The 25,283-nt window shown below is 45.5% G+C and overlaps 1 protein-coding gene across 5 annotated transcripts in view; it reads left to right on the top strand.

Moving 5' to 3' along the window:
• Positions 1-25,283, top strand: part of LPP (LIM domain containing preferred translocation partner in lipoma) — a 646,157-nt gene that overhangs the window by 62,936 nt on the left and 557,938 nt on the right. For 4 of the 5 annotated variants that reach the window (XM_032406922.1, XM_032406920.1, XM_032406921.1 and 1 more), the window contains exon 2: positions 7,355-7,477. The gene's annotated coding sequence lies outside the window, so the exon portion shown is untranslated. Of the gene's footprint in view, positions 1-2,020; positions 2,187-7,354; positions 7,478-25,283 lie in introns of those variants that run through there. The other variant, XM_032406923.1, reaches the window with a different exon arrangement.

Here is a 25,283-nt window from a genome sequence, read left to right as displayed (position 1 = left end):
TTTTTTTTTTTTTTTTTTTTTTTTTTGAATAAAAACTCTTGAACATTATCTCTTAAAAACAGTGTTTTGTTTTTGCTCTTTTGAATTTCCTTTAAAATTTCTTTCATATTACCCATTCATTTAGTCAGCAAACATTTATTGAGTTCTTACTGTATGCCAGGCATTGTGCTAGGTGCTGGGGATTGATTCAAAGATAATTTGGAGGCGTATGGAAGGGGAGTGGATAATTACAGCACCGTGAGATAAGTGCTATAATAGGGGGATATGTAAAGAGCTAGAAATAGCACTGTGAATAACATCTCGGAACAAATTGCCTTCTTTTTTCCTTTTGGATTATTCCCTTATGTATATTGCCCAAAGTGGGATTACTGGGTCATTTAAAAGATGAAAACAATTTGGCACAAAAAGATGTAATGACTTGCCTGGGAGAATACAGATCAATTTTCAACAGGGGGAGAATTGTTGACAACTCCAGATTTAGACACTTCACCGGGAGGATTGCGCCATTTTTATACCACCCCTCTCATCATGGTGGCTTTTAGGGGGAGTACCTATTCTCAACCTGTCAGGCTGCATGTAGAAACACATATCCTTATATTTAATCTCACACATTAATTGTTAATTTTCACAAGAGCCTAGCTATATAAGTATGATTGTTTCCATTTTACAAATGAAGAAATTTAACTTCATTAAAAGGAAGTGACTTGCCCAGGGTTCTGTAGTTAATTCGTGGGGAATCCAAGAAACAAGTGTAGGTTTTTTTTGATTCTAGGACTCTGGTCCTGTTCTCCATGTTCTTTTCACCAGGTGGGGTACTTGAGCTCCAGCTAGGGCCTGGAATTCGTGTAATGAGCTGTAGGGACTCTTCTCAAGAAGGTCGGAATCTACCAAAGAGGTATAGAAGTTCTGACCTTCAAAAGGTCCAGTGATCCTCTGTGCATCAATCGGAAGGGACCTAAAGATCCATTATTCCTGACCCTGTCCCAGATCGTGGAAGGTTAGTGCGTTGCCTGAGCACTGAAGCACGGAATCCCAAGTAGGGCCGAAACCACGCCGCAGTTCTGTTTTGAAACATTTATTATTTTCCTAGTATATTCAGCTGTATGTCCCTGACTGTAAATTTATTGATTTTGCCATTGAGGAGTAAAAACTCCCACCCTGGTACCCAGCTCATCATAGCCAGACAGTAATGCCTTCCACTCTGAGCTTCCTTGAGGCTTTGGCTCACTCGTCCCTAAGAGAGCCGCGTTCCCTGCCATTTTCCAGAAATACCCTGCTTTTTCTCATCTTCATGCTTTAGCTCATGCTGTTCCCTTAGCCTAAGGTGACCTCTCCGATCTTCCTCCAGAGAACTTCTGTTCCTCCTATGCACTTCTGCACAGAGGCCACCTTCTGATGGACGTGACCCCTGATCACCATCTACTCTCCACCATCCACACTGCCCCACACTAGAAAGGATCTCTCTGGTAACTCATGCCGTGGTGGGCTGTGGGGCAATAGAGTATAACTCTGTGGTGCTTATGAGCATGGGATCTTCATTCAGATCTTGGCCATGACACTGCTAGAGGTGTGATCCATCAGGTCAGTTAATCTGCTTGAGCCTGAGGCTCCTCATCTGTCAAATGGCTATAAATAGTCACAGTAAGTCACAGCGTTGTGAGGATTTATACCATTATCTGTGCTGCTTCTATGGTTATGCACCATCTCCTACTTTATGTCTTGACTCTCCTTTCTAGACTGGGAGCTCCTTTAAGGGCTGGAAGGGAAAAACATCTTGCCTGTGCCTTTAACAAATGGGACCTGCCACAAAGGCTCCTTTAAGGGAAAGATTCCAAAGGACCTAACTGTTGACGTCAGTGCAGGCTCATTACTAGTTGGAAGCCCCAGTCACATGGTGCCAGGCCTGGACGGGAGCTTTGGGCACACACAGCGTGTGCTGGATAGGCCTCTGGCTCCCGCTTGGTAACAGGAAAGAGGCTGGACCCTGTGTGCCCCCTGTGTTCTGATTCACCAAGTTGGGTAGTGCTGGCATTTCGCTGAAGGCAGAGTGGAAATCCTGCTTGGAACATGAGACTTGGTTTCTTTTCTGGGTCTTTCATGGACGGGAGTTGCAGATTAGAGGAGAAGGTCAATGGAGGTGTGGGTTTGGGGCACCTCTGAGAGCTACCTCCTCCTCTGACTTCTCTGTGAGTGGGGCCGTGGAGAAGGGGTCCCTTTGGAGGGGGAAGCTGCCCTTTAGACACCCCCTACCCTCGCTGTGCTTAGAAACTGACCGTGGAAGGGGATTCCGTTCTTAAAGGGGGAGCTCTGCCATTTAACTTTCTCTTGAATCATTTCCCAAAATGTAGTACCCATGAGTCTCAAGCTCCAAGTGTTTTAGCCTGGCACACTAGGTCGTTCATGTCTTGGCCGCAACATTACTTTCCAGCCTCGTCTCCCACCACATCCCTCCACGTACTCTGCCACTGGCCTCACCAGATTAGTCACTTTCCCTAAGAACACCCTGAACTCTTCTTGCGGCCCTTAGCACATCATGTTCCCTGGGCCTATTTTCCTCCTCCTCACTCATGGAAACCCTCTTGGGTGTTCAGGCTCGGTTCAGAAGTCATCATCTGCAGAGTTCTTCCAGACCCTCAGCATGACAGTGCGTGTACGTGTGCTTTGCACACTTTTCATTCTGTCTTACGTATTTGAGCATGTCCCCGGTGAGCCTAGGAGCTCTTTGAGAGCTCAAGGCAAGTCTGACTCGGCACCTACAGCTGCTAAGTCCATACGCGGTGCCTTATTAAGGACAGGAGGTGCTAGCAAGTGTCTGTTTTGAGCACCTGCGAATGCAGGGCACATGACATTGTGTCAGCTACCAGTTGTGCCAGAGGGGGTGTTGAGAAGCTCGTTCTAGGGTTACCCGCGGTTTGTTTGATCATGAGCCCAGCCATTGGAATTCTGTTGAATTGGCCTGATAGCAGCTCACTGCTAACCCTTTCTCAGGCCTGCTTCCCACATACCCAGCAGATGTCTGCTTAGTGCCGGGGCTCGGAGCTTTTTATTTCACTTAAGAACGTAGAGCAAGGTGGAAGTCAGGGAGGATTCTGCTTCGAATGTGAACATTTTTTAGTTTGAAAGTTCAGTCTTTGTGTGTTTTTTTTTTTAATCCCAGAGCTCCTTAAAATGTAAAAACAAGGGGAGAGTTTTTTAGTCTGTTTCTGCTTCTAGCAGAAGAGCTGTCCATAGCAGAGTTGTAACTGCCAAGTAAAAGAATCTGGGTCATGGAGCTTGATTTCGAGGGCTTGGGTTCAAGTCTTGGCTTTACCATTTGTCAGCCCCAAAATCTTGGGCAGTTGCCTGACCTCTCTGACCCTCAGTTTCTTTAGTGGACAATTAGGAAATTGTTCTTATAGGGTTGTTGGAAAGTTTAAATGAGGTTTTGGACATTAAATTGGGATTTTTATTCCTGTTTGATTCATGAATTGGATTTGAAGGCCATTTTTTTCATTAAATTTTTTTTTTCTTAGTGCAGTTGACACACAATGTTACATTAGTTTCAGGTGTATAATATAGTGATTCAACATCTTTATGTGTTATGCAGTGCTCACCAGAAGTGTAGCTACCGTCTGTCAGCATACGTCACTATTACAATATCATTAACGATATTCCCTATGCTGTGCCTTTTATTTTGTGACTTATTCATTCTGTTACTGGAAGCCTATACTTCTATTCCCTTTGGCCCATTGTTGCCCATCCCCCCAGCCCCTCCCCTCTGACAACTATCAGTTTGTTCTCTGTATTTTAGGTCTTATTGAAGGCCATTTTAATTAATTAATTAATTAATTTTATTTTTATTTATTTATTTTTAAGATTTTATTTATTTATTTGACAGAGAGAGACACAGCAGAGGGAGTGGGAGAGGGAGAAGCAGGCTTCCCGCTGAGTGGGGAGCCCAGTGCGGGGCTTGATCCCAGGACCCTGGGATCATGACCTGAGCCGAAGGCAGATGCTTAACAACTGAGCCACCCAGGCGCCCTGGAGGCCATTTGAAAATAGCAGTTCCAAAAAGTTTGCTTTTGAAGGAAAATGCTTGGATGTGTAAGTTTGCACACATGTGTTTTATTTTATTTTTTTCAATGACAAGTGAATTTTCATACAGCACACTTAGGGAGCATACATAGCTTATAAGCCTCCATTATAGTCCACATAAGTTAGAGCCACAGAATCATAAGCTTTGAGAAATTAAGGAAGCCTTGGAAGACAAGGGACTGACCATTAAGGCGTGCTGCGTGCGGGCTTTGTGCTGTGCGTGCTGGAATTGGAATCCTGGGGCACGATTACTTAGACCCCGATGGGTAGGTGGTATTAGTGCTGTTTTGCAGACCCGGAAGCTTGAGCTCAGGGAGGTTAAATAATCTACACAAATCCTGTATCCAAGCATTCAGCTTCATCCTGTACTCATGGTGGCCTCTAGAATTCCTTTCCCCTTCCAGACGTGACGAGGCCTGCCTTAGCTTCATGGATCCTTTATCCTCTCCCTGCGGGAGCAGCCCCTAGTTCCGGACCAGATAGAGCAGTGGAAATCGGAAATGTGGATGTCCCATAACTTGTTTAATTAATCTGGAAGAGTGTCTTTCCTGTTCCTGCCAAGCACCTGCTCATTTTGAGCTCCTTTGACTACTCATTCGTCAGCCTGTTCTTGTCTCCCGTTCGGAGGGAGATTCGCCATTGCCCGGCTCTGGTTTTGAGGTCAGGAGTGTATTTGAAGAGGACTTCATATTTCCTTTTAAAAAATTGCAGGTGGAAACAAACTGAGGGCTGCAGGAGGGGATGTGGGTGGGGGGACGGGGTAACTGGGGGATGGGCATTAAGGAGGGCACGTGATGTGATGAGCACTGGGCGTTATACACAACTGATAAATTCCTGAACACTACATATGAAACTGATGACATACTACATGTTGGCTAATTGAATTTAAGTTAAAAAAATGGAAAAAAATTACAGGTGGAAAATAAAATTCATTGAGTATTTCCCATCATCTCGTCCAGACATGGGGTGGTGGGAAGAGACAGCACAGGGCGGGGATTCGGAGTCATGGCTGTCATACTGAGTCTGTCACTGACCAGGCAGGGGACTTTGAGCCAAGCCCTCCTTTTCCTGTCAGGACCCCAGTGTCTTCCCCTGCAAAGAGTTGAGGGCATTCCGAGGTGACTCCTAAGATTTTAAAATTCTGCATGTTTTGTTGTGTCAGAACCATCAGTTTCTGCTGAGCTGCCTAATCCTGCAGCTGTTTCTCTGATGCTTTTCAATCTTTAGGTTTAATCTATTCAACAATGTATAATTTTTTAAAGGGAAGCTTTTATAGACACTTCTGAAATATCAGGGTGGGGGGATAAATGGATGTTAAAAAATAGAAAACAACCAATTAAATAGTATATAGCATGTAATTCTCCTTGGAAACTTACCACGAAATTGAGGAGCACTTTAACAACTGGTAATTTAAATTGCATTTGAACTCTGCTAATGGTTTGTTTGCATGGGAACTTCAATCATTTCACAGTGGTTCTTTAGCAAAGCTCCTTGTTCTCTTTATGGAAAAGAAGAAAAAAAAAATTGAGAGAAGTCGGCGATGGAAGAGGAGACCACTGTCATTTGGGTGTGGAGGGAGCCACCAGGTGTGTTAGAGATTGCCCCAGGGTCAAGGTGGAGAGCCTCACCTTCCAGTTCAGAGATCTAGCAAGTCCGACGCCCTCTACTGCTGTTGGAGAAACCGTTCTGATTTCGATCTCCCTCTGCAAGGAGAAACTTAGGTTTCCTGGGGCTTGCAGGGGAGCGGTGTCTTACGAGATTGTGCAGTCCATGGGTCCAGTGTTTGCCTCTGCATACTCCATTCCTCAGCAAGTGTGAAATGATGCCTTTCTCATGTCAATGGAATGGCATTGAGAATTCTCATGTCCTTGAAGACCACTAGGTCTCATTGCTTTGCCGGGCTTGTCTCGATTATGTGCCATTTTCCTGACTTAATTTCTTTTTGCTGTCGGGCTATCCTGACAGCTCTGGACTGGAGCCCGGGACCGTGGCCACCTCCCTTCTCTGGCCCCAGCTTCTCCCTCTGTCAGTCGGAACAGTTGAGGCGGGTCATTTCTTTCTTTCTTTCTTTTTTTTTTTTTTTTTTTTTTAAGATTTTATTTATTTATTTGACAGAGAGAGACACAGCGAGAGAGGGAACACAAGCAGGGGGAGTGGGAGAGGGAGAAGCAGGCTTCCCGCTGAGCAGGGAGCCCAATGTGGGGCTCGATCCCAGGACCCTGGGACCATGACCTGAGCCGAAGGCAGACGGTTAACGACTGAGCCACCCAGGCGCCCCGAGGCGGGTCCTTTTTAAGGTTCCTCCCAACTTTGAGCAGATCTGAGTGTTTGAGGGCTGAATGAGATAATATACACAAATCAATTTCATGGTTGATTGAATAATGTTTAAAATGACAACAATGAAAATGGGAGTAGTGGTTTTTCTGGTATGTGGGTTCCTCCTGCATATACAAAGCACGCATGTTGTAACAGCCACTGCCTTGGAATACTCGTCTGTTGGAATATGTACTGCATAATCCTTAGCAAAATAGTAATAGGTTTTAATGAAATAAAACCTGTAACGAGGACTTATGTGGAAGCGTCCAGATTGTCCAGCTCTCTGCTGCTCATTGGCTGTCCTTTTTGCAGACAAGGAAACTAAGCTTCCGAGGGGTCACTCAGTCCCACAGTTAGAAATTGGTCTCCAAACTCATTTTTTCTGGTCTATTTTTATTTGTTGTTCAGGTTTTGCTATTAATTTTTTCTTGGCTAGAGTGTGAATATCTAACTATTGATCTCTTTCCCCTCTGTGATGATGATGAAGCTGTTTTCTCAGGAGAGCTGGGGTGCCTGCAACCTCCTTTCAGTGATTCTGTGACAAATTGGTGCAATAGAAGTGCCAGGAGCTGACTGGGGGCTTATCAGGTGTAGAGGGAAGCCTCCAAATTTGTCAGCTTCAAGCCTGGCATCATTTCTGGTATGGCCTAGTCAGTGAGTTCATAAAGCTGGAAAGTTCTAAAGCTGGCAAGATCCTGGAGATTTGTTGTGCCTTTTTTTTTTTTTTTTAGATTTATTTATTTATTTTTAGAGAGAGGAGTGGGGGTGGGGCAGAGGAAGAGAGAGAGAAAATCCTGAAGCCGACTTCATGCTGAGCACAGAGCCTGACTCGGGGCTCGATCCGAGGACTCTGAGATCATGACCTGAGCCGAAATCAAGAGTCGGCCACTCCACTGACTGAGCCACCCAGGCACCCAAGATCCTAAAAGATTTGTAAGTAACCCCCTTCTCCCATTTTCCACAGGTGGAGACATTGAGGTGCAGAAATACAACTGAAGACAGAACCCAGTCACCTGGTTCTCATTTGAGGCCTTTTCTCATTGGTCTCCTGAGCACTCATCAGAGGGAAGCTATTTTTCTTCAACTGGTGAGTCCTATGAAGAAGAGAAGACTTTTTTCTTTTATAATTAATGCATATGTTTAATGAGTTTGAAAATCCATGGTATCGATTGAATGCATGGGCACTAATAGCTCGGGTGGAGGACTAGGGAAGAACCACAGTCTTCTTTCTTTTTATCTTGAGTCGATTTCCTTGGCAATGGACAAAATAGAACAGTGCTCATAAAATGTATGGCAGGACTCAGCTCTTGGAAGGAGACATGAAGAAGAATTGGAAGAAAATTGGGAGTAGTGATGAGTCTGTATTACTTCCTTCTTTCTCCTTTGGCGTGGAGGGATGCGTTCTTGAAATTGAAAGCCCAAAATGAAAATGTCAGTGAACGGTATTATGGGCGTTTGTGAGGAAGGCATAGTTGTATTGTTGAATGATTCTTGTTCACCCCTGTATGTGATGCTGCCGCTTCTGCGATCTCATTTTATTTTCACCAAAATCATTTGAGGTGGTAGGGGAGGCTAGATTTGCTCAGGCGAAGGGTGTGAACTGTTGTCTTAAAGGGTCTGCTGGAGTTCCACTGGGATCCCGTTCCACACTCAGGAAGGGGAATGGCGAACAGGTAAAGAAAGCTTTCCCTTGTGTTTTGAAATACTTCTGAGTTCGGCTGGTAGAATAGAACATCATGTTCTCGAAAATAGGAGTAGTGAAAAGAGTAGTGGTGTGGGTCACCCTTGGCTGGGCAGAGATCTGAGGAAAACAACGGGAGAATTCTGGGAAAAGCTTCCATTTAGAATTTGAGACCCGTGCTCTCCATCCTGAGGGCCAGTCCCTGTGTGCCCTGAGCACTGGCTGTATACTGAGTAAATAATACGCCTCTCCATGTTTAGGGCATAGCAGATGCTGTAGTGAGTGATAAAACCTAACTTCATTTAAAAGCGTGACAGAGTTTACAGTTACATTTTGTCACCTTTTCTTCATCAATGTACCTTAGAAGAACAACTGACCTTCTGTGTGCCAATCGATCTGCGTAAGATAAAAGGCTGACAACCATTGCTTCGACTCTTAAATACCTTAGCTTGTTCAAATTTCACACATGGTCTTGAATGTTTTGTCCCCGAGTGTACACTTTAGGAATCAAATTGTGAATCTTTGTTACCTGCTCTACTTCCTGGGTTTTTTCAGTGTTTAAAATGAAAATGTGATTAATATGAAGACTTTTACTTGGATTAAAAACAGATAATCAAACACAGTGTGTGATGACAGAGTGGGATAGAACGCCTAAGCGGGAGGAAGCTGGGAGACACTCAGAAGTTTTCGTTGTCTGTAAGCTAACTGTGAGCCAGCAGTGGTTTGTGTCTCCTAAAATGCCACTGCAGCCTTGGACCGCATGAAATAGGGTATGCCCTCTAGAACGGGGCGGGGGCGTGGGGGAATGGCAGAGATCCTGCTGGAAACCGGCAAGTGCGGAGGTGAGGTGGGCTTCGGGCCTAGTTTGAACAGGACTAGCTCTGCTTCTCTGTTAGCGCTACTTGCTCTGCCTTCTGTGTGTTGGCCTCAACCTTGGAAGTTTCACCCTGTGGTCATGAGATGTCTGCCTGCTGCATTCCGGGCTCTAGGCCTCCTCTTCCCACTGCGGGGGGAAAGAGCCTGTTTGCCAGGTCCCCATGGCCTTGGGTTGCTGTGCATTCCCGCACAGTCACTGAGGCCAAGAGGCCGGGACTGTGCTAACCGGCCTGTGCACTGGGGTCTCCTCTGGAATTGAGTCTGAAGACAGTCCCACGCAAATCTCATGGCAGCTACATGGTGGAGAAGAGTGGTGCCTCGAAGGATATCTGGGTGCTGCTAGGAGGGGTGGTGAGAGGCCTTCTGCTGTTTGGGTGACTGTGAACTCTCTTCCTACCTTCCTAACAGAGCTCCCCTACAGTGTCAGCCTTTAGTCCTTGCTCTGTCCTCTGAGAGGGACATTAGCCAGCTGGACTGTCTACACAGGAATGCTGTGAGGACCGGAAATGGTGTCCCACCAGGAACGGTTACAGGAATGAGACTTCACTGGAGAGGGCAGGAGGCAGGGTGCACAAGATGCTGGCCTTTAAGAATATAAAACCTGGTCAGAAGAGGGATAGCATCTTTCATAAGTTCAAAAGTGTATCTTGAGTCTGGTGGGATCTCTAGCACATAATAGGTGCACAGTGCATTTCGTGGATAGAAAGATTGAATCTGAAGGTAGTGAGTGTCCCTTTCTCCAAGGGCATTCCATTAGACACTGGCCATTCTCTGTTGGAGGGTTTTATTATTTTATTTATTTATTCATTTCTGTTGGCGAGTTTTAGGAAATCTAGCACGATCTCTATGAGATTGAAACAAATGACTGGCAGAATGAGTCTTTTGGGGCCAGTATGGCTTAAGAAGTTTGTGAGTGCATGACAAGGCAGTGAGTACAGTGGGATGGAGTGTCAGAGGTCTGCCAGTTATTAGAGGTGTACCTCCAGAAAAACAACATCCCCCTGCTTTCAGTTCCCTGATCTGGGAATTAGGAATGATAATCATTGCGCTGCCTTGTTTGCTTAGAGCAGATGGGTTGATAGATGCCAGCCTGTTTTGCAGACTGTAAAGTGTGGTCCATTTATGATAGATTATTACAGTTGTTGTCTTCTTAACTAAAGAAAAATGAGACAGTGTAATGTGTAGTCCCCAGCACCATGTCAGCTACATGGTATAAGCTCAGTATGTGTTCTTCCTCCCAACTCTGCAGCCTCATCATCCCCAGGACTGGATGGGCACTAATTTGTCCTCAGGCTTGGAAAGGAGCTAGATCCGGAACTTTGTGTAATGGTAATGGTTGACATTGAAATGAAATTGTGTACTATTACTACTTCTCATATTTGATTTGGCTCGAGGTAGCAGGAGGTGAAAGGAGGTAGAATTGGGAGACTGAAGAAGTCTCCATGCTTGAGCAATCCCTTAGAAGTTACAGTCTAGCTGTTCCGCTCTTGCTTTGTTTGATTAGATAATCACACCTTCTGCTCTAGGCGTCACCGGCCCAGTGGGAGTCAGGAAGGAAATTATTTTCCTCTGTTGATACTACTGTACAATTGTTGACGGTAGCCAAGGGCTTTCATTTTTAATATTTCCTCTTTGGTCCTTAGAAGGATCAGGTATTAGTCTGTGCCGGAAGCAAAGCGACGGTCACTTCCGCCAGCGGTGAATGTCTTGGCTCCCTACAATTACTCGGTCAGGTGGTTTCTGGGCATGTGTGACCATCTGCTGAGCCAGCCTGCATTGCTTTTTATGTTATTGCTTCAAAAATACAAAAGGACTTGCTGGGTCTGAGCAGGAACCCATCCAGCCACCTAGGGCTCTGTGGCTGTTCTGTAACCCAGGGATGTCTTGGAGGAGATGTTTGCTATCCATGAAAGTCCAAGGTAGAGCTCTCTCTCTCTCTCTTTGGTTTCCTTCCTCCTAATTCCATATTCTCCTCTGACCTCAGCACAGTGGAGCTATCTCTGTTCTGTGTTGCTCAGGGCCCTGGGAGGTCAGAGGAACTCTCAGGTTCTCCTCCTTAGATTCCTGTGTGGTAGGAGGGGTCTGATGCCTAATGGATGGGGTGCCCCATGAGTCCTTGGTAGATTGCCGCCAAATATCTACCCCTGGTCCATAGACTGTGCTTGTGCTCTGCCCTGATCCACTGTTTGTCTGGAAGTTAGTAAACCTCAGGGTCTTTAGGACACCACTGTGAATGAGGCACAGTTCCTGGCCTTGAGAAGCTTATAGTCTAGTTGGAGACAAAGACATACACATAAGAAATACGCATTAGAAAGAAAGATATTGTTTACAGCACACATTTATTAATCACCATATCTGTTTCCGGTCTCATAGTAGGTGTGTGGGAAATGGAAGTTAAGTTATTGTCTTGGATCTCATGGGGCTAACTTGAAAGGTTGGGAAAGTGGGAAGTCTTGGGAGTGTTGGGGAAGGTTTCCAGGAGGAGGGGGTCCGATCTCAAAACCAGCGAGTGAGCCATGGAACCTTATAGCACAAGCTGAGAGTGCTGGCAGGGTATGTCTGTGCATGTCATCTGGCCCTCTAGAGCTGGACAGGTTCTGAGGGTAGATGTAGCTGATAGCACAGTATGGCTGGGTAGGTAAGGACTCTCTCACCTTCCAGGTGTGGTTCCGTCTCCAGTTTATTTCCTGTCAACATGCTGCAGCCAAAAGTGTCATGTTGACTTAGAGCTGCACTGACATTATTTCCGTGGTCCTCTCTGTGTGGCCAGAGCATGCCTGGGTATGTGTCACCAAGTGGGAAAGCATCTCTGCATTTGCGGGGTGGGTGGGGCAAGGGTTCCTCCCAAGAGTTCCTGATAGCTAATCTCTTACGGTCTACTTTCTAGGCCCGAAAAATGATGGAGTTGGTAGGGACCAGGACTGGGCCTTCCCTGTGTGGCTGCTATCTTTTTTTTTTTTTTTTTTAAAGATTTTATTTATTTATTTGACAGAGAGAGACACAGCGAGAGAGGGAACACAAGCAAGGGGAGTGGGAGAGGGAGAAGCAGGCTTCCCGTGGAGCAGAGAGCCTGATGTGGGGCTTGATCCCAGGACCCTGAGATCATGACCTGAGCCGAAGGCAGACGCTTAACGACTGAGCCACCCAGGCACCTGTGGCTGCTTTGTTATCTATTGCCACATAACAAACCCCAAACTTAGCACTTGAAACAAGGAACGTTTATAATCGCACACTGTGATTCGGGACTTGGCAGCGGCTTAGATGGGAGGCTCAGGGCCTGTCCCGAGGTTGCAGTCTAGGTGTCTGCTAGCCTGCAGTCTCATCTGAAGGCTCAGTGGGGGAGGACCCACCCCCAGGCTCTGGCAGGATTTATGTCCTTGCAGGATGTTGGACTGAGGGCCTCGGTTCCTTGCTGACGGTTGACTGAAGGCGGCCCTCGGTTTTTTGCCATGAAGTCCTCGCCATAGGGCAGCTCACAACATAGCAGCTGCCTTCCCTCCAAGCAAGTGAGCAAGAGAGAGTCCCCCAGATTCTTACAGCCTTTATGTAACCTGGTCCTGGAAGTGGCACACCCTTTCTCTCTGCCTCATTCTATTTGCTCAAAGCAAGTCACTAAATGCAGCCCACACTCAAGGGGAGGGATTGCACAAGGGCATGAATACCAGGAGATGGAGTTATAGGGGACCATCTTAGGGACCGTCTACACAGATACCCTAGGTTACGTGGCATGTACGAAGGTGGGAGCGTGAGTTACATGGAACCACTGAAGAAACTCAGCACACTTCTGTGGACCAGCCTTACTTGAAGGCTTTTGGGAGAGAACTCCATTTAAAATCTGGATATAAGCATTGATCTATAACTGCACAGAATGCAAACGTGGCCTGGCTTTTCAGAGGAAGAACAGAAGTTTTCGATGACTGCTGTGTCCCCATGCCTCTACATTTTTACCCTCCTTAGCAGTTAGAGCTACTTTGACAGAAGTGCTTGGATGTTCTTGCTTGAGCTTTTGCTCTAGAGGTGAGTTGCCAAGACCCAGAGAGGGGACAGACTGCTTCGGGCGCCACAGGGCCATCGGCAGCCGTTGCGGGGCCCTCCAGAGACTCCTTTGACCCTGGCCCCACTGCTTCTTCTCCATCTTTCTGCACCGTCTCTGCTTCAGAATCAGTCCATACCAGTTTTCGGCATGTTTTCTCTGCTTTTTACAGCTTCTAGCCTGTCCCAGAAACTGATTAGGGGAAAATAGGTTGAAATTTGGAGTCTTGAGCCTTCATGTTGTCCCTTCAGTTAGATTTCAGGATCTCCATCTCCTGTTGGGTCATGCTGTGTCCTGAAAAGTTGCATAAATCAGTGTTACTTGGCTCAGTGTGTCTCTGCAGTATGAATAACATTTGTATTAAGAACAGTGAGCTGATACACAACGTTGCTGTGGGACTGACAGGATCAGACATAAAACCTCAGCCAGTACTTTCTGTCTGGCAGAAAGTTCTTTTCTAGAGCATCGGTTACCCCCCTTCCCCCCACCCCCACCAACCAAACTGTCTTTTATAAAACCAAGCCCATCAGTCTTCCTTAACAATCCTAAAAAATTAATGGAAATGGAAGACTGAAAATTATGGTCAAGCTCATTAGTAGCCCTGCAGCCAAAGGAAGGAAAGCCTGCTTGGGTCAGTAAGACTGTCACTGGCCAGAATGTTAATACTACTCCCCCCCGCTCCATGGCTCCTTTTGACTCTCAATTTTTTTTTTTTTTTTTTTTGTATTATTAGTGCTTTCAAAGTGTTGCTTGTCTCTTGTTTAATTTTTACTGAAAGTCTATAGCAGGAAATAGTTTTAATTGGGTGAAGGCAACAAGGTAGAACAGAATTTGGAATAAAAGGACTCTTCATGTATCAGCTGCCTGATCTTAACGGAAGTCACGTAATCATTTTTTTAAGTGGTCTCCATATTTGAAAAACGGGTGCAAAGAGCAGCTGCCTTGGGTTTTGTTGTGTTCACAAAGCAGCAGAATGTACACAGAGGGCCTGCTGAGTCCGGGACCTCGTACATAGTTGGTGCCCATGAAACATTAGCCTGTGCTCTCCGTAATAGTCTGTAAGTGCTGCAAATCACCCTCAGTTCCGCACTCTGTCAGGCTGTTTTCTCAATGCCCCCCCTTTGCCCTGTCCCCTTGGCTTGGACCAGACCCTCAGCATTTGCATGTGTTGTCCCAGAATAAGTAAAAGCCTTCACGTTTGTAATTTTGCTTAATAACCACCAAGACATAAATACAGACATCATAATATGTTCATATTTTCTGGTATTTGGGAATATAGTAGCTCTGAGAAGAAAATACTCACATCCTGTGTTTCATGAGCAAGGCCTTGGGGGCACCAGGACTTGAAAAGTAAGTGTTGCTTTTCATGACAAGATTGTCTGGTCCAGAGGATGAGCTCCGCTCGGCCGCCATCAGCCACCTCCTCCTTTGTATGTGGAAGCTTCTCTGGGCCTGCCCAGCACTGACCCTCTTTGGCTCCTCTTTGGACTTCTATAGGATGACATCACCCCACCCGGCTTCAATGGCGACTGGCTTGAGTTATATCAGTTATTAAAAATGATCTAATATTTCCCTTTTAAATCTAGGGCCCTGGCTCGTTCTATGATTAAGCTAGTGATTTATTTATAATACGGTACGAGACGGCTGTAGCCACTCTATGATGTAATCTAAGAATGACATGAAAACAAAATAGGCTTTTACATAATGAAAGTGTTCCTGTAATACATTTTATAGCAAGGCTTTTTTTTTTTCCATTGAGAACGGAGAGAGTCTTTCCTTTCCTCCCACTCCTTCCTTATCTTCTTTTCCCATTTATGAGTCTTAAGGCCTTTAAGTCAATTAAAAACACACACACACACACACACACACACACACACACACACGCTAGCTTTGGAAACACCACACAGACTCTGGTTTGCTCTTCTAGTCTTGTCTTGTCATCTTCTTTGCTCCTCCCCCCACGGCCGCCGTGGTGTCATGGCTACCGCTCTGCCCAGCTGCCTGTAGCCTCCTGTCAGAGCACAGCAGTCCTCACCCTTCCGTTGCTTGTGCTGTTCCTACTACTGTTAACACCTCCATGATCTTGAATTTTCTCCTGCTAAGGTCAGATACACTGCACTGGGTTCCTACAGATGGCAAACTTCTTCAGGCTGGCTTGGATGCACCTCTTCTCCAAGCCTTCTCTGAAGCTTCTGTCCCCTACTTAGAAGCCCTTTCTCTGTCTTTCTTATAGAACTCCATGCAGTAGCAAGCTCCCCATCCCCATGTCAAGGCACATTCGCAGTGTATCAGAGTTAGAAGAGAAGTGACTTAGGGGAGTGGGGAAGGAGCCTCTGTAGTTCTGGTTCTGCCCTTGACACAGTCACGGGGAGGTCATGGCCTGTCTCTGAGTGTCCGTTTTCCTCCTCTGAAGAATGAGTGGTTTGCAGTTCATTTCATGTGGCCACGCGGGAGTAGTGGTAGTGGCTCCTTGAGATGATGTGTGTTGAGAAGGATTCTGAAGCTATATCCTGATGGAGTAGGAAAGAATCCACGGTCATGTAGCATTATCTGCCATGGCTGTGGTTGGGGAAGGGAGGGTGGAGACATACAAGAGGTCTCTTTGCTATTTTTGGGCTAGATGGCTTAGAGATCGCTTTCTCTTTTACCTTCTGGGATGCTTTGATTTGGTGACTTGAAGTATCTTGCCCAAGGGCACACAGCTAGCAGTGGCTAGAATCCAATTTCAGGTTTAGAGATGGTTAAAAATGTATGTTCTAATCTCACATGCATCCATGCAGGCTGGCTGTGGGAGTTGAGAAGCTGGGATAAATAAGACTAGAGGGGCCATGGTTTATTGGAGGCACAGGACTCCCCCAAACCTGTATGTCTTGAGGTGGGGTAGGGCCAGGAGATGCCTTTCACCTCTTTGTCTGATTTGCTTCCAAAGAGTTGTCATGTCCATACAGTTCTTATTTATGTCAGATATGGCATTTTAAGGTCAAAGAAAGTTAGGTGACTTTGCTGGGGTCTTCTTGGGTCAGGGCTGACAGACTTAACCCATGGAATCTTTTGGATCCTCAGTGCCTCTCTCCCTGATCCCAGACAAAATGCTTAGCTCTCAGCAGAATGCTACATTGTTTGGACTCTAGGTCAGCTCCGAACAAAAAAAGGTCCTGGAATAGTGAGAGAGATAGAGGAAGGAAAGGAAGAGGGAAGTTTGGGATGGCTGATGACACTGGAAACAGGGATGAAAGAAGGAACTGGAAGTGGTTAGTGTGGAGAAGAGAGAAAGGGGATAGAGGAAGAAGGAGTAGAGTGGGATTCTGCCATGGAAGGGGACACAGACTCACTCCTTGTGACCTCAGAAGGAGTTCTGGAAGCAGGGGGTGGAAGCAACAGAAAGACATATGAAGAAGGACTTTATATTATGGGTAGACCAGCAGTGGGATGTGCCATTTTGAGGGGTTATGACTTCACTACTATAGGTATGTAGGTGGAGGCTGAGACTGATGGGTCCTTTGTAGAGGGAATAAGAGGTTGGACTGGATGCCCATTAAGGTCCTCCCCGTCCCCAGAGTTTGGAATTTTCTGAAGGCATGTTTTATGTGCATTTAAATAATTCCATTTTAAAATGAAGGCTTTATGGAGGAAAGTGATTCCTCCCTCTTCCATGGTCTTGGCACACATAAATGCTGACTTATCTTGGGCAATCTTTTGTTTCACTTAGCATTATTGATGAAGGAAAGCAGGCTAACGGAGGGTGTCTTAGTACTTTTTTGTACGGAGTGTATTTTTTGAGGATGATTTCTGTGCTTTTCAAGGTATTTCCAGAGAATTCTGTTCTGTTGGCCTCCCTCAACCCTCCCTACCCCACCATCAATGGTTTGCTTTTTCTGTACTATCAGAGTGCTTTGTTTATACATCCAGTGGAATATTCGTGTCACTTAGCTCTGCTATATAAGTGGATTTTCAGTCTTCCTTCTTTACTGGATTATAGAAGCTTCTTAAGAGCATGAATCCTGTCTTATTCCATAAGAAGACCTATGGTGCCTAGGGCAGTGGTTTGCAAATAGTAATGATGGCTCATTAACTTAACAACTATTGAGCATCTGCTGTGTCCTAGACACTATTCCAGGTCTTGTGAACAAGATCAGACAAACCTTCTATTTGATGGAGACAGACCATATACAAATTAATGCGTAAATATATACCATTTTAGTTGTAATCTATATTCAGAAGACAAATAAGACAGGTTAAGGGCACAGGGGTTGGGGAGGACACAGATTTAAATTCAAAGGTCTGAGAAGTTCTTCCTGATAAGGGTCCACAAGGGGACCTGAATGAAGTGAAGCAGTAAGCTGGAGCCAAGAGGAGGAAGAGTTTCAGGTTGAGAGCTGAAAAATTGCAAAGGCCCTGAGGCCGAAGCCTGCTTGATATACTCTAGAATAATGAGGAGGCTGGTATGGCTGGAGTAGAGTGCCTGAGCAGAAGAATATAGGAGAGGAGCTCACCCATGCTCAGAAAAACCATTGCAACAACAAATACTTGTTAATAAGCACCTATTGAAGATTCTCAGAAAAAAAAATGCCTTTGTGATATAGAGAGTTCGCCGAAGTCTAACAAAAGGATGACAAGAGGTATTTCTGCTTTTCAGCTTCAGGATACAGGGGCAGAAGATGGGACCTGAGACCTTAGCAGTGCACAGCTCAGAACCAGTCCAGATGTGAAGGGTCCTGGTTTCCCTGGTGGAGGACTCTCCTTCTTGAGTCTCTGCTCCTGTGGCAGGCGCACCTGCAGGGAGGTTGGGGCAGATGGGCAATTGCATGCCTAATCACCCATGCAGGCACCCACTTATCTGTTTTCCACATGCAAATATGGGTTTTTTGCAGATGGATTTAATATATTTGTTGCTTCCTCATTTTATTTAAAACAAAACAAACGACCAACCATGTCAGTTGAGGGCAACAAATAGAAACATGAGTATTACGGTCTTGCTGTGCATGCTGATTACACGGCTGAAAGGAATCCTAGGCAAATAAGTATTTTCTGTGCTCAATTATATTATTATTTTATATACTGTCATTATTACTGTCATTATTGTTAAACAAAAAAGGGTTTTAAAGAGGGAAGCGGTATTATTTTTCCTAAATCATTTTCTCACTATTTTAGGCTCCATATTTTTACCGTCTGGTTTCCACTTTCACTTTTTTAGTTTCTGAACTTCTGGACCATTGTTTAAAAAGAGGTCATTGTGGAATCTCCAAAGGCCATTGGCAGGTGGTGCCTGCAACTTCTTTAGCCTGGAAATAAACAAATAAACAAGCACAAAGTAGAAGTGTTTGCCCCTATCAATGTGCTATTATTATTTGTTGTGCAAGATCATGCAAAAAGTCACTTACATTTATCTGAGAGCCTGTAGGTCCACAGCAATACCAGCTAGAGAGCTTTGGTGGGTGTTTGCTTTGATTTCCAGTGACATTTCAGTAGGATGTCCAAATTCTTAGATACTTTGGCACACTCAGGGAAACTGAGGCCTGGAGAGGTAAAATGACTTATTCAAGGTCTCAGTGAATGAGAGGTAGACTGGAGCAGCTGATACTCCGGCAGATGGCTGCCCCTGGGGCCTGGGGTGATGAAGATAGTGCTGGAACCCACCGAAGATGTCATCTCAAGGTGAGGTCTGTGTGTAAATGGTGTCGACGTGTCTCATTTCCCTCTCATAACCTAACTTAAAAATCCTTTTGATATCAAGTCTTAAGCAGAGAAGCAGCAGTGGGGAATGTGGGTGGAAACTGCTTGCAGCTTGCCTGACAAGGCTGTGGACTGTGTAAGAGTGAGTATGTATATACGTGTGTGTGTGTGTGTGTGCGTGTGCCCACGCGTGAGAGCCTGGGGTGCAGACGGCCATACTCGGAGGGAGAGGGCAGACCACTGGGCAGTAGGACTTCATAATTAGGCACAGAATTTCTGAGCCAGAAGGAAGGCTAAAGCTTACCGAATTTGACTGTTTTATTTTGTAAAAAAGGAAGCTGATGTCCAGAGTGGTTGAGAGCCTTGCCCCAAATCATTCAACTTTAATTGAGTACTTAGAATACCAAAGCAGCAGCATCCTTTGATAGAAACTTTTATTTGGAGAAGTACCAGGCATCACTATCAAATCGTATTTACTATTAGCCAGTGGGGCTGCTCCTGTGAGATGGAGCGTCTGCACACTTTGGGGTTCTTTCTTGAGGTACAGTTTTGGCAGGAGGAGAATGTCAGGGGCTGCAAGGGCTCCAAATGCAGGCCTTCTCTGTTCTTGCAGACTTCACAGATACCTAATCAGACATCAGATGGACGCTTAGTTCACTGACCTCCCCAATGACAAACTTACAAATGATCCTCTGAAAAAGTTAAGGTTGGAGATCAAGACCAGTTAAGTAACGTTTTGTGGATCTTTTATATATTCTTAAATGTAGGACCCTTTCGCTTCTATCTATGTCTTTAATTTTTTAAAAAGATTTCTTTATGAGAGAGAGAGTGCGAGAGAACGCATGAGCATGAGTGGGAGGGGCAGAGGGAGAGGGAGAGAGAATCTCAAGCAGACTCTGGGTTGAGCACAGCGCTGGACGCAGGGCTCGATCTCAGGACCCTGAGATCATGACCCGAGATGAAATCTAGAGTCAGATGCTTAACGGACTGCGCCACCCAGGTGCCCCATCCCTTTCACTTTTAAATGTAAAACATTGGGATGCTGGATTTATGGGGTATGGATGCAGAGTCCAAAGTGGTATTTGTGGTGGTGGCCTGAGAGCAGGAAGATCCGTATGTATGAAAAGGGAAGCTTGTCAGGAACATACCGAGAAAGGGTTCACGTTGTGTGTAGTGGCTATGAGAATGATAAATGGCACTGGGGACAGCCTTGACACCAAAGGCCTGTAGGAGCAGAGGGTGGTGAGCAAGGAAAGGACTGTTGACATAGCATGAATTGAGCCTGCCGTGCCTGTTGTCAGTGCAGGGGTAGCTCTCCACAGCTGTTTGCAGGGAAGGACGTGGCGCCCGTGAGCTCCCCACGGTGTGCTGGACAGCCCCAGACAGCAGCGGCAGCCTCCGTGCCCATGTCAGACACAGCGTGATAGGGTTTGGGTCTCTCGACTTACTCCCCATGTTTCTCTCTTCTCCCCTACCAACCACCCCCCTTGGAAAAAAAATCCTCAGAATTGTTTATTTATGTTGATTTCTTTGTGTTTTGTAACTAATTTGGTTCTTGTTCCTGAAACTAATTCCCTTTATGTGCGACCACATTGTCATATACTTGAGTTCTCTTTGGCCCTGAGTTCTTTTTTTCTTTTACTTAAAAAATGTTTTACCCTTTTCTCCTCGGCTCCAGCTTTCTTGTCTACACAGACAAACAATTTTTGAAGAATCTTTAGGGAGTTATTGACTGTGTTAGAGCTACTACTATAGAAGCAATTCTGATGACAGAATCCCACATTTAACTTGCTTTTCCAGAAATAATTTATTTTTACTTTAGCTTCAAGGAGTAGCAGTGGGGAAGAGGGCATTCTGAAAATAAGAAAAACATGCCAAATGAGTTGCTGATTTCTAGCTAGGCACATGGAAAAAAGGTTTTATTTCAGTGACGTCTCTGCTCATTGGAAAACTCTGGGCTGGTGGATTTCATGATCCCGAGACTCTGGACACTCTCGAGTTACAGTGAGTGATGAGGGCAAATCGCAGGGTAGAGGATGTTCTTATTGGGCGTATGGAGACATGCTGTACTTTGGCATTAAGACACATCATTTCTTCTAGTTGGGTAAGGTTGAAGGAATAGCTCCACCAAATCCCTAAATACGTGGAGCACGTGCAGAGCTCAGGGCTGGTAGAGAGTCATCCTTAACATGGGCTAAGTTTTAGTGTGGCCACTGGCCAAACTTGGTGATTCCTACTGGATTTGTCCAACTTGTAGACACAGGCCTGTTTCTCGTTCTGCCCCTCCCCCAACCCTGAGTTGGTGGAGTCTTTATTCAGTTCTTCTTGACTTCAGGTCTATGTGGTATTATTAAGAATAACACACTTACTAAGAAGATGGGATTGCTGAACTCTGACCCCAGCTCTGCCACAACCACCTGTGGAACTACTCACAAACATTTTCATTTACTCAACAAATGTTTATTTATTTATTTATTTATTTTAAAGATTTTATTTATTTATTTGACAGAGAGAGACACAGCGAGAGAGGCAACACAAGCAGGGGGAGTGGGAGAGGGAGAAGCAGGCTTCCTGCTGAGCAGGGAGCCCGATGTGGGGCTCGATCCCAGGACCCTGGGATCATGACCCGAGCCGAAGGCAGCCGCGTAACGACTGAGCCACCCTGGTGCCCCTACTCAACAAATATTTAAATGAGCACTTTTTACGCATCAGGTACCAGAGGTACAAAAATGCGTAAGACACGGTTCTTACCTTTACTACTTTCAGTCGGGGGTAGAGAGCTAAGTACACAAATAGAACATAGAGTGACTTCTCCTTTTGGGTCTCCCTTTTACATATCTAAGAGCCAGAACTGGATTAGATGATGGCCCCAAGGTCCCGTCTGAGGCTAACATGCCATCATCTGTGCACGATTCATCAAATAGCCGAAAGTCACTTGTTTAACGGAGAATTGGCAAACATTTCCCCTTTCTCCCCAGTTTATAGGGGGTGATGTTGAAGATGAATGCGGTAGTATTGACAAAGTGCTTTAATAAGCAAGTTGCAGAAAGACATGATATAGGTTTGAGGCATTATTATTAACGGAAAAATGAAAACAAGGGCTGATGTTTTTAGAGAGAGAACAGATGGTTCTTTTGTTTAGAATTTGAGTATAAAGGAGAGGAAAAAAGGAGATACTTGCTATATTGTGTAGGCCCTGAATGTGAGTGACTTTAAAATGCCAAAACAATCTGGTTAGGAAAGTCCCATGGATTCAAAATAGCTCCTACACTGATCAAACTATAATTAATTTAACAAAAAAATGACAGTAAGAAAAATCCTAATAAGAAATGCCACGGTGACAATTGACACAACCTAACAAAAACTCCCGTTTTTGCGTCAGCTCTAGAAACTTAATTTTTCCTGTGCTCAGGAGTTCTACCACAGAGGAACAAATTAGTGGGAACTGATTTAAAACAGTGTTTCTTTCTCAAGTCATCCCCCCTCCCCACCCCGCCGAGTTATTTCAGTTTTCCGTGACTCATAAAGGAAATCTTCAGGATTCACAAGAAATTGGCAGTCCTCCCCCACCTTTGCTGTTGGATACTGATAGAATGGTGGGAGCTGGGGCAGTTGACTGAGAGAGCAAACCTCAAAGGCCTTGGGGGACATGGCAGAGGGCAGGGGCTGGGAAGGACCTTCTCTCTCAAAGAGAAGACTTTGAAATGGTTTCTTTCTCTTTCTTTTACTTTCTTAGGATCTGTCTGTGCAATATATGGTTAATTAATGTCTCCTTTTGGCAGCATGCTTGCCCTCCGATGGCCTATCACTCGTGAGGTGACAGAAGATGTGGACTTTGAAAAGGAGCTCCTGGGCCACAAAGCTGGGGGCATTTAGTAAGATGTGCTAGACCATTCTTCCAGGTGCCCTCTGACCTGTGGTGTGAGTGGGCCTCAGTTTCCCCACTATGGAAGAAGGAGGTTCCTAGAATGTTCATTCTGAGACTAATCTGAATTCAGGTCCACATCCTCTCATACACGGCCGTAGGAAGGCTGGGGATGGCTTTTCATTGGGAGTGTTTAAAATAAACATACCTCCTCAAGACAACAAGAATGAAAAGTCTGCTTTGCCGAGGTAGGAACCCTTTGTCCACGATCCGAGCCACCTGCCGAGGTGGTGCCTCACTCCACTGCCTTGGATGGCAAGGTGGCATGGCTGGGCGTGGCCAGCGCCTTCACAGACCCAGAGGACCAGGGTGGGCTAGGGTAAGAAGCACCGTCTCGTCGTGTGGAGTTCTGGGTGTCAGTCCTACTTCTGCTCCTACCCGTGTGACCTCCTTGAAGTTTCTCCAGGTCTGATTGGCTGGTTGGTCTGTGAGTTATCAATGGGATGAGAAGACATTTCTCCTCTGCTCTCGAGCTCAGGCTTTGCTCAGAAGAGTCCCAGGGGCCCTTTCATGGTGTGTTGCACGTGTTTCTATCGGATGCCTATTTCCGCCGACCTTGTGTCTGAGTCAGAAGGATATTTATTAGTTGTAGAGGTGCTCCTTTCCATGCCTTTCTGATAACCCACCCGTCTCCTCCGAGTCACTTCCTCTCACAGCTCCAGGTGCCCGCACCTCTCTTTAGACCTGACATCACCGCATGCTGCTTATTCGGTATTACGTGTTTGTCTTCCGCCCTGGTCTGTGAAACCAGCCGTGTCCTGCATGTTTCTGAAGCCTCAGTGTGGCCCTCGGCACCTGGTATATAGTAAATTTTCAATAAATGTCAGTTAAATGAATTGAGTGGTGGATGATGATCCTGGGTTTCCTCACCAGGTTGTCAGTTTCTTGAGGACACGGACTATGTCTAATGAGTTTCTTTTCGTCCACAGGATGCCCAGCCTAGGGCTTTGAGCGCAGTTTGTAGTCACCTGCTGTTTGTCGAACTGCGTGACAAGAGGTGGAGATGGGTCCAGAGCAGGGAAGGCACATGTAGAAATAAATTCTGTAGCTTGGTCATGGGCTGAGAGAGGTCGTGGAGCATTTGTGGGTCTCTGATGGAGCACTGTCGGGGGTGGGGAGGGTGATGGCTCTTCCTTATTCCCTGTCACACCGGGTCCCCTGGGCTGGCTGTGCTAGTGACGATGGGTCTCATCCTTGGTCTGGTGTTAGTTTTTTTTTTCTTCTTCTTTGCCTTCATCCTTCAAGGCTTGAATTAGGGTAAATTGTTTGCATAATTCTACCTCATGTGATTTTCAACATTTTGTGGGCGGGGCTGGTGTTTCTCATAATTGTGTTCCCCACGGGTCCTGGCACAGAGCTGTCCACGGAGATGCTTAGTAAATGTTTGCAGACTTGAATTTCATCCCACTGACTTTGCTCTCCAACTGCCTTTCATCTCCTCTCAGGAGCCAGCTTGTATGATAATGCCACCCATACAATGAAGGCTGCAGAGTTAACTTAATAATCAAATAACAAACCATGCTCCCTTCTCCACATTTTTTGTAGATCAAAATAACTTTGTTTTTGGGTGTGCCCTGCTTTTAAAAAAAACAAGTAATGGCAAGTATATCATGTTACCCTTACTGTTGCCCTTTGCTTATGAAATCTTAGTATGTTAGGAAAAGAAAAAGATTTGTTTCCTTTTTTATTTATTTGAGAGAGACAGAGAGAGAGAGAGAAAGTGCGAGGGGAGGGGCAGAGGGAGAGGGAGAATATCAAGCAGACTCCTTGCTGAGCATGGAGCCTGACATGGGGCTTGATACCATGACCCTGAGATCACGACCCAAGCTGAAATCAAGAGTTGGTTGCTTAACTGACTAAGCCACCCAGGCACTCCAAGATTTCTGTTTCGTGACTGTAATTGATGAACTGTATAGTCAGTTTTCCGTTTTATTTCTTGACAGATACCATAAAGCAGTGTGACGTGATGTGAGGATTTTCAGATGGAGAAATGAGTTAGAATATCCTTGGGTATTCCATCTGCTCCTTAATTGTTTTGTTATCTTGAGTAAGATTCTTTATTCCTCATTATTTCTTTATCTCTAAAAGGAGATTATTGAAAAAGGCAATTTCCACAACTTTTTTTTCCCCCTGTTGGCATTAAATCCATGGAACTTGTGAGCTTTGGGAACAGAAACATCTATTTATTTTTCTGCCCTTTAAGTGGGAAGGATGACCCCTAAGCCTCTGTAACCATCAGCTTCAGTAATGTTCAGAAGCCCTTGGGAAGCAGACACCCTACAATTCAGCGCACTCACTTGGGATTAACATCCTCTGCCCCTTCTCATATCCCAGGCTCAGGTTTTGATATTTAATTATAGGGGATTCTTTCCCTCTTGCACTAAATATCTTGTTCAAAGTCACTAATCCATTTAGTGAGTTAACAGTTTATTGACATCGCATGCCTTTTTCATTTTACCGTCTCAGATGAGAGGTTGTGGGGCCTCAGCCTGCTTTGCTAGAGATTAGTGAACCAAGGCCTAGAGAGGGGACTCTGGTTGTCTCAGGTCACCCACATGAACCAGAACAAGCACTATATTCAGCCGTAAAGGCCCGACAGGAAGGTCTCTGACCTTCAGAAATCAGAGAGGCGTGTCAGCGTGGAGTGCAGAGTCTTGAGTGTGCTTCACTTGACCTGCCTGTGAAATGGGGTAATGATCTCTTTT

This window comes from Phoca vitulina, unplaced genomic scaffold (genome assembly GCF_004348235.1).
Source record: "Phoca vitulina isolate PV1807 unplaced genomic scaffold, GSC_HSeal_1.0 scaffold8, whole genome shotgun sequence".
In the NCBI taxonomy this organism is placed as follows: domain Eukaryota; kingdom Metazoa; phylum Chordata; class Mammalia; order Carnivora; family Phocidae; genus Phoca; species Phoca vitulina.
The sequence above is the reverse complement of the archived record's forward strand: the minus strand, read 5'-3'. Positions and strand labels throughout refer to the sequence as shown.